General features: G+C 44.8%; 1 protein-coding gene across 1 annotated transcript in view; it reads left to right on the top strand.

Annotated features, from left to right (window-relative positions):
* Positions 1-12,372, top strand: part of CFAP299 (cilia and flagella associated protein 299) — a 133,347-nt gene that overhangs the window by 108,872 nt on the left and 12,103 nt on the right. The window lies entirely within an intron of this gene.

Genomic DNA, 12,372 nt, shown 5'->3' with positions numbered 1-12,372 from the left:
CAGTTACTGTCCCAGGTAAAAAAGGAGTTAATGCATTTTCTCTGTTTTCTGAGAGTCATCCAAATCAGTGCAAGTTCTGCTCAGTCGAATTCTGGTCTGTGTTACAGAGCAAGAGAGCAGGAATGGGAGGTTGGAGGGGACAGGTGGGCTGGGGAGGGTTTTGTGTTATTCGCTCGTGGGACAGCAGATGTCAGTGATGAGGCAGAGAGACTGAAATCCCTCAGCACCACCTGAGATGGGGAGGAAAAACCTGGTTTTACACTTTCGATTCACAGCGATGAGCAGATGCTGCGTATGACTGAATTAAGAACAGGAGTAAACGTAACATTGTGTCTCCTTTGTGTATCATGTCTTTCCTACGTGTTAGGATTTTACTAGTGACTCATAAATAAGCCTTTTAAAACATTGTCATATCCAATAAGAAATGTCACCTATATCTAGTAGCTGTGCTTATTCTTTGTTGAAAAAAGTCTCATTTCATGTTCCTTCCTTGTGTCAAAAGTAGCATACACTGCAAATCTCATGGACATCTCAGTATCTTCGTTCCTCCTAGTGGTAGAATAGAGCATCAGATGATATTTCATTTTACCTTTTTGTTAAAAAAACAAAGGGAGGGATGAGATAGAACATTACTTCTTTATGGAGTACTGTAATACATTCAATACTGCATTTGAACTTTCCAGCTGAACATAAAGGAGAGTGTAGACAGAGGATGCCTGGTGCCAGGAAAGCTCAATCATTTTATTTATATATATGCATGAATGTATATACTGTAGATAATGAGGTTTGTAAACAGATATATAAATATATATGTAACTGTACCTAAGTAGACTGAAGTCTTACTAAATTGCTCGCTGGCTAAACAACAAACCTTCACTTTATGGTAGGGCCCATTTTGCATCAGGTGTCTTCAGAGCAATGGAATGTTATTGGACAGATGGAAGCCTGGGAAGAAAGCCTTGGCTAGCACTGTGCTGATTTAAAGACTCATTGGCAGACATCTTACCATGTCCCCTGAAAACCTGCTTTTTGAGTAGTTTAAAGCATCCTGTTACTTGGTTGTAGTTTTAAATTTTAACTTCACCTGCTGGATCTTGCTTTTGTAGTTGCATGCCAGGTTAAATACAGCTTTAGGATTGGACAAGGTGTAATTGGATGGGCTGTCATCAAAACTGTCTTCAGCCATTCTTCAGGAATCTAAAAAGAATTTTCTTACAGGTAACATGTAAGGGTCATCCCTCAGCTTGGCAGTGCTGTTCCTCTGCCTCTTTGTTTTCTACCCAGCTTCTTCAAAATGTGTCAAGAATTCTGTTTATGAGTGAGGATAGCTTGACTGTGTATGTAATTCTGTGCCTTCAGCTTTGAATCTCTTGTTGAGATCTGAATCCAAGTCTTTTTAAGTTTTTTTCCACGGACACTTGCAGGTATAAAAATGTCCAACTACAGATGGCATGTCTACTTCTCAGGCTGAAAGACTGAGTGTTTCTGTCAAAAATGGGTGTTCCTGAAAGTCATCAGATCAGTTTCAGTTGTTCCAAAATGCTGCCTTCTTAAAGAACAAGTCACTTTGGGAAACAGCCTCTCTCAGATCTTTACAGAGCCTTTGCTCTTGGTCCTATTTACTCTTAGTCCCTTGGGAGACTATAAATCTTGGATTATTGTGGGAGAAGTTAGTATCATGTGTTAGTGCCTTTTAAATATGGAAATCTATACTTTGCTGCAACATATTTTTTCCTTAGCTGTCTGAGGCTGTCAGAAGATACTAAACTTGGTCTTAAGTACCCTCTGAGTTAGATGCTTGTTCACAATGCAAAGTAAAAATGCTTGTACAATTAAGTTTGTGTGATGTTCATACCTTAAATCCGGTGGGTAATGTCAGAGGCTCTTGCATTTGATCTACGTGGTTCCTCTGAGTATTTTTGCCATTTTATTGTACTGCCCTATCGAGGGACTATTATTTATATGATTTAATCCTCATTTGGTTCTAGTTTATTAAATGAGAGGAATGTGTTAGGCAGTAACTTCTTAAGTGGTCTGGAATCTGGGCTGTAATTGAATCCATTCACTCTCAGCTAATTTATGTAATCTGATGAGAAACAAGTGTAATACAATTTGATCCGAGAAAATGAAGAACGTTCACTCTGTGGAACCATACCAGAAAGTTCTCTGAATGCAGCAGCACAGCAAAAGACAAAGTTTGGGTTCCCTTCTGTCTGACCAGCCACGCTTTGAGCGTCTCTCCTGGCAAATGAGAGTGACACAAATGTCTTGCAAGTAGAATTGTACTATTTCAGTTTTGTGTGAACTCCTGCCCAGGTTTTTCACTGGTTTCCTGTGGCAGCATGCTAGAGACAGTATTTCTGATGCCACGCACTGTGGTGTTTTATCCTCACACTTGGCTTGTGGTTGCAGCCTTTTCATTTCTTCTTACGAGCGCATTCCTTTCCGAAACAGAGCCAGGTAAGGAGCCGTTTACTGCAGAACCCGGGTCCTAGATTTTCCCCTCAACTAATGGTCTGAAATCACTTGCTTATCTCATCAGCAGTGAAACTTGTTTGGTTTTGGCCCTGGCACGCAGCAGTCTGAGCATGGGAGGTCCAGCATCCAGGGCTTTGTGGTGGTACATCTCGTCTGCGATAGAAATGCATCATGACATGACAGGTGGGTGCTTCCAGACACAGCGTCTTCTTCTTCTTCTTTGTTACTGGCAAGAACCAGCCCCTCAGCTTCTGCCCTTCTCCTCTTGTAGTTCAGCTGTGGTCTGTTTTGGCTGTGAGTGGGCGCAGCATTTGGCAGTCTGGGGTTGGAATTCCCTCCCCTTTTATTGTCAGGTACATTCTGAGATACCATCTGTTAATCTGCAAAGACCTGTAGGCCCAAGTCGTGGCCAGCAATACATTCCCAAGCGTGGGGCATGAGGCAACTTCTCCCTTCCCTGCTGGATGTTGTACCCTGCAGATGGGAGAACAGTTCCCAGATGAGTGGGGCTCCCGCCCCTCTTACCCAGGTGAGAGCTGGGAGGGAAGAAGTCACATCTTCACTCTTTTGTGGCACAGCCAGTCCCTGTGTGCCAGGCAGAAGATGGGCAGAGAACTTCTCCCTGATGGAGCAGGCAGCAGGAGCTGAACCCAACTCCAGCTGCACCCCAGGAGCAGCGAGGCAGCAGCAACACACGTGCAGGGGTTGTGGTAATCCCAGAATCCAGCCTGAAAATCCTTTCTCCATAGGCAGGGAATGTTCTGTGGCTGCCTGTACATTAATTGATTGCAGCAGCTAGAAGTAGGAGCAGGTCACCTACAACAGTCAGCAGGAGCCTGTGCTGGGTGACACCCGATGGTGCAGATCTCCTCCCAGCTTCCAGGGGTGTTAGGGGAAAACAGGCTGGGATTGTTTTGGTGTTTTCTGTTTTGTTGGTCAGGAGGGGATTTTTGAAAATGCAACAAGAGGTTCTTGTGTTGGAAGATCCACAGTTAGCTGTTTCTCCAGTTGCCCTGCTGGTCTCTTTGCTTCAGTTGGCTCTGAAAGGGAAGCCCTTTGGTAACTGGCTCCTGGTGTAGGTCTGCAGACCCCGTTCATTGTCCATTTGGCTTGTCACTCTCCAGCTGCTCCAGCTGATTCAAGGCAAGTCAGCTTCTCAGCAGTGTGGACTGCTTGCAAATCAGAAGCTCCTGAGTGCCTCTCATGATTGGATGCTGTGGATGTAGACCATGAGTTAATTCCAAACTTCATTTCAGGAAAAAGGTGAAAGCATGCAGCTTCCAAAATGTGCAGTCTTCAGTCTTGGAAGACTGTTAAATGGACTCCGCCCCCTAATTTGCACCAATTACCATACTGCTAGTAATATTAGTGTGAAATAATTCAGCGTTGATTAAATAATAACTCTCTTCAACATTCCACTTTGGTAAGGACTTTGTCATGACTGATGGAGTACATTTCACTTGATCTCTCACAAAAGAGTTACTGGTTTGAAACAGTTTGTTGAGGGCAGTATTTTGTTTTACAGTTCACAAAAAATAGATATGTTGGGGTTTTTTTCCTGTTGTTTGTCATTATGCTTAATGTTTACAAAACCATCTGGGTCTTTGGTTACAGTTGTGTCCTGTGTTTGTTGACCAATACTCCAATAATGCTGAGCCAGATGCTGATGAGGCTTTGGGGAAATGAGTGGGCAAGGGTGTGTAAACAGGGAGCCTGGATGAGAGCAAAGCCAGGGAAGGCTGGTGTCACTCCAGGCCTGTCTCCTGGAGCCCTTCTCTAGCCATACGGGGGCAAATGTTCTTCTCACTGAGTTCTTGATGTACATCAGACATGAGACTTAGTGTACTAACTCACAAGTCGTGTGGCCTGATCAGTGAAGATTTCCAGCACCTACACTCTTGCTGCTTTCAGTGGTATTTATGGCTTAGTCAGTCACCCATGAGGCTCCTACTTCTGCGTGTTGCTGTCTCATGTTTGGCATCCAGGAGTTTTTGTCACAGTGTTCAAATCTTGTGGAGATGGAAGGGGTGCCATGGTGCCAGTGGGACGAGTGGCAGTGCAGAGGTCCAGGGAATAATCCATAACCACTGCTGAGGTTGGCAGGGCAAGGGAGAGCAAGACACGTGGGTAGAAAGGAGAGTACATTCAGACCTGACGTTTGCATGTGTGAGAAGAAAATTCCATTGCTGCCAACTCAGTAAATGTTTAATTTGGAGAACTATCCTTCCACATCTGGCTTGTATTGAAATATAGCAAATATTACTTTTTACTTTTAATCTGTCTTTTTTTTTTTTTTCAATTCAAGCTTCAATCTCGTAAGATAAAGTCTCTTAAGAGGAAAGATTCTTCTTCTCTTACAGCTTTGAACAACCTTAACTGAATACATAGGGAAACTACAATTGGCTAAAATCTTAATAGAGAAAGAACTATAACACAGGGGAAAGGCTGGCGTGTCCTCCTTCTCACTACAGTGGTACTATCACCAGAAAGAAGAGAACAGTAGGAAAAACCTCTCAGAAAATAGAAATTGGCCAAGCACTTGTCTGGAATGTGATGTGGGTTGAAGTTTCTGTGTGCAATTTGGAATCAGAAATGATTCACAGCTGTTTACATGTGAAGACAGTTATTATGCACAGGCAGATGCAGAAGGCAATCTGACCTAAACACGATAGCTTGGTCTTCTCTTGCTGATTGCCTGAAAACAAAGGGAACGGGTTTGCAGTACTTCCTTGTGCATTCACTCATTCCAAGAGAGCTCTGCAGGCCAGAAGATCAAATCCTATCTATCTTGCCTCGCCAGATACCTGCCTGTCTTCTCACCAGCCTCACTTGTCTCCTAACGTGGACCAGAACGGATACGGAATGCATTTTTGCAGTGCTGACAGTAGATTTGTGCAGGTGCTGTCGGGCTGCTTTGGATCAAGCTCTTCTAAATTGTCCCACAGTTTGTGTAAGAGCTGCCAGTCACCGTGCTGCAAACCCAGCCACGTCTCACATGCTGTGCCCAACCTTCTCCAGCTGCATTTTTAAAGGCCCCTTTAAGGTGCCCACCAGGATGGGCTTCCTGGCATGGCTGCAGCTAATGAAGAAGCATTAGAAACAACAACAGCTAATGAGTGAGGTCCCAAACAAGGGACCTAATTAGGCAGCGCTTAACTTCTTCCCTGTTTAGAGAAACACTTAAAACATGTATTGGCATGATTTTCCAAGCAAGAAAACTGACTAAAGACCTAGACTGGGGCTTTAATTACTGAATGTGTGAAACGTTAAGACGTGCCTAAGTTAAAATGTGGTGCCCTCTGATAAGCTGGATTCTTTATGGCAGGTTTATGTCAGAATGAGCATGTGAAGTGCTTGGGGTGAGGAGCTGAGGCAGCTCAGAGCTGGGTGTCACGCGTCACCCGTCACCCTGTGTCATGGTCCAGGGCAGGAGGCCTGGCCGCACCGTTCCTGACCACCAGCCCTGCAAGCCCAGCCCCAGTTTGCCTGGTGGTGGCAGATCTGGGCATCACTCCTTAGTAATGGACATCAAAGGGGTGTTTGTAATGAAGCTGCAGTGCCACATAGTTTTGCAAGCACTCTTGTGGGAACTTTGTGATTTGGGTTTGTTGTCCAGCCAGAGCCAGAGCAGTGTGTGGGGATCCTGAGCAGTGTGTGATTTCTGCCACACATGGGTGTCTGAGAAAACACTTACTCCTTCTAGTTAGACCAGGAAATAGCTGTGGCTGAAGTTGGTATGTCCAGATTTTTTAAAGGATGGTTGTATGGAATAACTAGCACTTTCTTCACTTGCCAGCTCTATATCCTAGTGAAAATGGTGGCAAAATTCTGCACCACGTTGATGAGTTGATGGCTTTGGCTGCCAGCTGCTGTAGGTGAAGCTGTGCATCTGGGGCAGACAATGTCAGACTTGAACTGCAGGATCACTACTTCTTACCATCAAGAGAATTTCTCCCTAACCCTCAGCAGGGTGAAGCCCTGGCCTCTGATTGTTGGTCTGTGCCTAAGACCAGAGTTTGTTTCTTAATTATTAACTTCCAGGAACCAAAATTAATACCAAAGGAGGGATCTACTGAGGGATCTATTTTAACTCCTTGGAAAAACTTTCCTCAAAACTTCCAAAACTATCATTTGGGAAAGACGTAGTGTCTCTTAAAATGTTCAGAGGGGGAAAGGAGCAGGGAGAGGCAGAGAACAACCCCTAATGAGCACAGGATAACTGGGTGATTACTGGCTTTTTTTGGCTGCATTTTTCAAGCTCTCCTGTCTGAGCTATGCCAATAATTAAAGATCCAACGCAGGATGGATATGCAACTGGATTTCCCACATCCTTGGTGAGGTCTGAGCAATCAGGGTCTTGAAATAAACATTTGGTTGAAAAATTCCTCAATACCCCAAGCTGAATCTACTTATCTCCTGTGCTGCAGCAGAAGTCTGCGAGTAATTTGATCATGTACAGAAAAGTACTTCAGTTTAAAAGTTCCTATTCAGTATCACTGTGTTTTCTCTCTTTTTTTTTATTATTATAGTGCCACATATTTCTCTCTTCTCCTGCATCATGCCAGTTAATCTTTCTTTATATTGAAATGTCTGATGCTTCTCATCATTTCACTGCTCCTCCTTAGATCTCATCAGTGAAAAGTAAGCATGTACATAAAAATCAACAGCCTCTGGTAGGATCTTCTTTTCTGACTGCAATGGTTAGCAAACCTTAGTGTAATAACAATCATTTTTAGTTTGATTCTACAAGTCTTTTTACACACTTTATAAGCCATGTAAACTGATGGTGTCAGTTTTTCATGCCACCAGGTCGTAGTACTTAGAAGCTTTAAATCTACATCTCTTAAAGGGTATTAGGAAGGCAAAATACAACCTTCTGGCATTTAGGAGAGAAAGAATATATTTCTCTGTGCTTTTCTTGACCACTTTCAAAAAAGGGGGGGTTGGAAACAATTTTGTTTGTTTGTTTGCACCACAGAGTTCATCTTTATGTTTGTGAAAATCTTTCTATGACACACAATAGTGATTTTATTTCCAAAATATCCTGAAGGCACCCACGCTTATGGAGAGCAGATGGAGGTCTAGTTCCTGAGTCAGAAAGCCTTCAGGAGAAAGCCTGAGGGCTGCATTTCAGCCTCTTCTGCTTCAAGACAGGGCAGCTTGCTTAATGCCAACAGGGGGTAGGCCAAGTAGGGATAATGTGTCTCAGATGTAAAATACCCTGAACGTTAAAAAGTGTCGTGTCCTTTTTGATGTGGTTTGTTGTATGGTTTTTTTCCTGTCGTCCAGCACATGCTGCACTTCTCTTCCTCCATGAAATAAGTGGGTGATTTTCTTTTCCATGTCATTAGTTTGAAGTCTTTTCCCAGTTTTTCTTGGTCTCTGAATTTCCTTCGTTCCCCCTGCCTCCCTGTTTTCCCCCCTTCTCACTCACAGATGCTTACAGAGAGCTCACAAAATTGGAGGTTCCTCTGGGAAGCCTCCTAATAAGCCTTTGTGTCTGTGTTTTTCATGGAAAAGAGGATCCCTCTCACTCAAAAACCCCATTGTGTGCTCCCCGATGCTGGGCTGTGGTGTGACAGTGACACAGCTCTGGCCCTGGGGTGCCATGGGCACCCTGGTGCTCCCTGGTGCCAGAGCCTGCAGCTTGAGTCATGGTGGCTGCTCAGCACCACTCTTGGGGCTTTTAATCCCCCTTTTTGTCCCAGGCTTCATGGTTGAGTGGCAGGGAGTTCCCATGCTTTTCCAAGTGAGCCCGGTGTGGCTCGTTGAGTGCAGCCTGGGTCTCACAGCCCCAGTAAATTCTTCTGGTGCTTTTCCAGGGGTTGAAGAATGAGACCAATTTAAGGAAATAATGTCATGCACAGCAATAGTCCAGATACCATACATCTGCACGTGATGACAACTTAACTGCAGGTACTCTGTGGGTCCCACAGGTTACTTTTATTATGTCTCTGAAAAAGACCACAAACTAGGAAAGTGACTTAATTCCTTTCACTGATAGGGCATTTTTGGAGGGTATGTTTTTCCTTGGCTATGAGTTTTAAACAGGCTATTCCCCCCCGCTTCCTGCTGGCCCCCTTTTTTGATGAATGCCTGGAGTCTATGGATTTAGAATGACATTCCAGGCTGATCTAGTAACAAGGTTTGGATGTGAAGGCTGTGCATGTCGAGCCAAGCTGGAGCCCTGGCCCTGCCAGAAGCTCATTGTTTCAGCACTGTCTGGGCACTGCACCTGCACCGAGGAAACCTTCCTGCACTCCTGCCTCCCATTACACCCCTGGATCAAAAATGTTCTTTGTAACGACAGGGTATCTGGCTGGCTCCCTCTCCTGAGCTGCTCTACCCTGAGGTTTGTGGAATACTGATACCACGCTTTCCAGGATGTTCAAAAAGCTTGGATAAACACTTGGTAATGCGGATTTATGGCCTTCTGTGCGCAGGCAGATCGCACATGTTGTAACCACACTGAAAATATTTCCTGAGGAACAGCAGGAGAAAGGGTGGGAGCAGCATGGGTTAGCATTTAAGGTGGGGAAGGAAAGGTAATTCTTCGTTCTTAATGCTCTCTGGAGCTAATGGTGCCATTTAAAGCACTTACTAGAATTAGTGAGGTAAGGAGAGACACTTTTTTTTTTGCATTGGACTAATTCTTTCTCAACATCATATGAGTCCATATATATCATACGGCATACAATCCCAAACTTTTCAGCCCCAAACTGATACTTCTGCCAGGGAAGCCCCTTCCTTGCCTGCAGGGCAGAGCACAGGGACAGCCCTTGGCTTCCAAGGGTGTCAGCAGCAGGGGCAGGGAGAAGCCTGGAGCTGTCACAGGCTGTGATTAGCCAGGGTGGCTGCAGTTTTGCCAGAGTGTATTTGCATATGTTGAATAGTTGGGTGTTGATGGGCTTTCTTCTTTAATTCTACAGAAGTTTTCACAGAATCACCCGAATCACAGAATCACCGTGGTTGGAAAGGACCTCTAAGGTCACAGAGTCCAACTGTCAACACAAAAAAAAGAACAACCAAAAAACCCACCTTGACCACTAGAGCGTGTCCTCAGGTGCCAAATCTACCTGGCTTTTGAACACCTCCAGGGATGGTGACTCCACCACCTCCCTGGGCAGCCTGTTCCAGTGCCTGACCACTCTTTCAGAACAGAAATTCTTCCTGAATCCAATCTAAACCTCCCCTGGTGCAACTTCAGGCCATTTCCTCTGGTCCTGTTGTTATTTACCTGGTAGAAGAGGCCAACACTCACCTCCCTACACTTTATGTAGCTGTAGAGTGTGATGAGGTCTCCCCTCAGCCTCCTTTTCTTTAGAGTAAACACCCCCAGTTCCCTCAGCCTCTCCTCATGTGACTTGTTCTCCAGCCCCTTCACCAGCTTGGTTGCTCTTCTCTGTGTTCACATTCCCACTTGAACACTGATACCTGCATATGTACATGTCTCTTACAGGAATTTAATTTTACATAAAACACTGAACTATAACATGAGTTCTGTTGTGTTCTATACTTGTAAAATTCTGCCTTCAAGAAGATGGGTGACAGATTTTAAAACAAATGTATAGGAGGCAGGAGTTGTGGTAGTGTACAGCTCTGGTGGGATGCAGAGGAACTGGGAAGTTTTCTCAGCTTTTGGTTGAGAACATCCCTTTTTCTTCCTGCAGGACGTGGCACTGTTCTGTTCTACACACAACACATATATCATATTTCCAGTACTCTCAACTACATCAAGCAGATGTGGAAAAACAATGATTACATCAGTTATAAATCATAATATTTGAGAATCCAGCTCAAAACATTAGGGAGGGGAACAACTTATCTACGGTTTTTAATTTAAAACTGCTAGAAAGTTATTCATCTGCTGTAAGTCAGATTTTCCCATTGTTAAACCATTGAGCTGTTCTAGTGTTTGGGGAAACAATCTTCATTATTTTCTAGTGTACACCCCACAGATAGTGTCTTCAAAGAGAGAAGTTTCTTGAAAACTTGTTGTGTAGTTGTTGTGCAAAGTTCTGGTCTCTCTCTTCTGTCCATGGCAGTTTGTAGCATTGCTGTCTGTGTTGCCTGCCTGATGCCCTGTCATCCCCTTTTTTTTCTCTTGCTCAACGTACGTTTAAATTAGCTGTGTCAGGGAGGCCATCCAGAGGGACTTTGACAGGCTGGAGAGGTGAGCCCATGCCAGCCTCATGAAGTTCAAGAAGACCAAGTGCAAGGTCCTGCAGCTGGGTCAGGGAAATAACAAGGACAAATACAGGTTGGGTGGAGAATGGATTGAGAACAGCCCTGAGGAGAAGGACCTGGGGGTGATGGTGGAGGAGAAGCTCAACATGAGGCGGCACCGTGCGCTGGAGCCCAGAAACCAACCCTGTCCTGGGCTGCAGCACCAGCAGCGTGGGCAGCAGGGCCAGGGAGGGGATTGTCCCCTCTGCTCTAGTCAGACCACACCTGGAATACTGAGTACAGTTCTGGTGCCCTCAGCACAAGAAAGATACAGACCTATTGGAGAGGGTCCAGAGAAGAGCCACCAAAATGATGATCAAAGGGCTGTAGCAGCTCTGCTCTGGAGACAGGCTGGGAGAGTTGGGGTGTTCAGCCTGGAGAAGAGAAGGCTCCAGGGAGACCTTATAGCACCTTCCAGTGCCTGAAGGGGCTCCAGGAAAGCTGGGGAGGGGCTTTTCATCAGAGAAGATGGTGATAGGACAAGGGGTGATGCTTTTTAACTGAGAGAGGGGAGATTTAGGTGAGATATTAGGAAGAAATTCTTCACCCTAAGGGTGGTGAGGAACTGGGATGGGTTGCCCAGGGAGGTTGTTGATGCCCCATCCCTGGAGGTGTTAAAGGCCAGATTGGACGAGGTTTCGTGCAACCTGGTCTAGCGGTTGGGTTCCCTGCTCATGGCAGGGGGTTGGAACTTTATGATCTTGAAGGTCCCTTCCAATCTTAATGATTCTATGATTCTATGATTCTTCCAGGTTGATAGTATGTTTGTGACTTGAAAGCATTAAAAGCCTAATCTGGTTTCCATAGTTATGTTTGTTTGAGCTGTATGTTGCTGTGCATCACACCAGTAGTTGCGATGTGCATAGTACTGGGTTGTATCAAGTTTTTTAGGAGCAAAGAGAATAGGCACTGCCTTTTCCTGGAGCAAACATTGGGCTGTAAGAAACTAAGGGATCATACCAAAGCTGGTGCTTGCAGGATGTGGTGCCTGAAGCTAAAACTACTGTTTTTTAATTAACTAAGTAAGTTACTTTTGAAGATTTTGTTTTTACACTACTGGCTGTTGGTTAGTAATTCTCCCCAGACTTGGTGAGCTGCTGGGTGCTTTGGTCCCACCAAATCTTGTTGGTGAGCTGGAAACTACTAAGCACATTTTTCAGAAATTTTTACATCCTGCACCCTTAGGTTTTTTGAGGATGTGTTTTACAACAGCCCTTTGGATCTAATCAGTTAGGAGTGACTCTTCTTAAGACCTTTTCCTCAAGACAGGGTAGTCCTTTCATGAGAAGCTGGCATTTTTGCCCCTGGAAGGGAAGTTGCTCAGGATAGAAACTCCTGCTGCATTCTCATCTCTCCTCTTCCTGTGCATTTAAAAACTGAGGTCACTGATACAGATAAAATCCTGAGTGTATTGCAGGAAGTTGAAGGGGGTAAGGAGGAAAGATGTAGAGCAATATTTTGAAAATGTGCCTAAATATTTAAGATTTGTCTTCTAAATGTTTGGATAGTAGGCAAAGCTTGAAGAATATGAGACTTCTTGTGCAACAGCTTGCAGAACCCAGCAAGGCAGGGCAGTGCCCCATCCCCACAGTGGCTGAGGTAGCACCCAGCAGTTTCTCAGCCTTCCAGACTAAGGTATGAGGGGAACTGAGCTCTCCTCAGAGGCTG

This window comes from Apus apus, chromosome 4 (genome assembly GCF_020740795.1).
Source record: "Apus apus isolate bApuApu2 chromosome 4, bApuApu2.pri.cur, whole genome shotgun sequence".
NCBI classification, from domain to species: domain Eukaryota; kingdom Metazoa; phylum Chordata; class Aves; order Apodiformes; family Apodidae; genus Apus; species Apus apus.
This window is presented reverse-complemented; position numbering and strand designations above follow the sequence as displayed.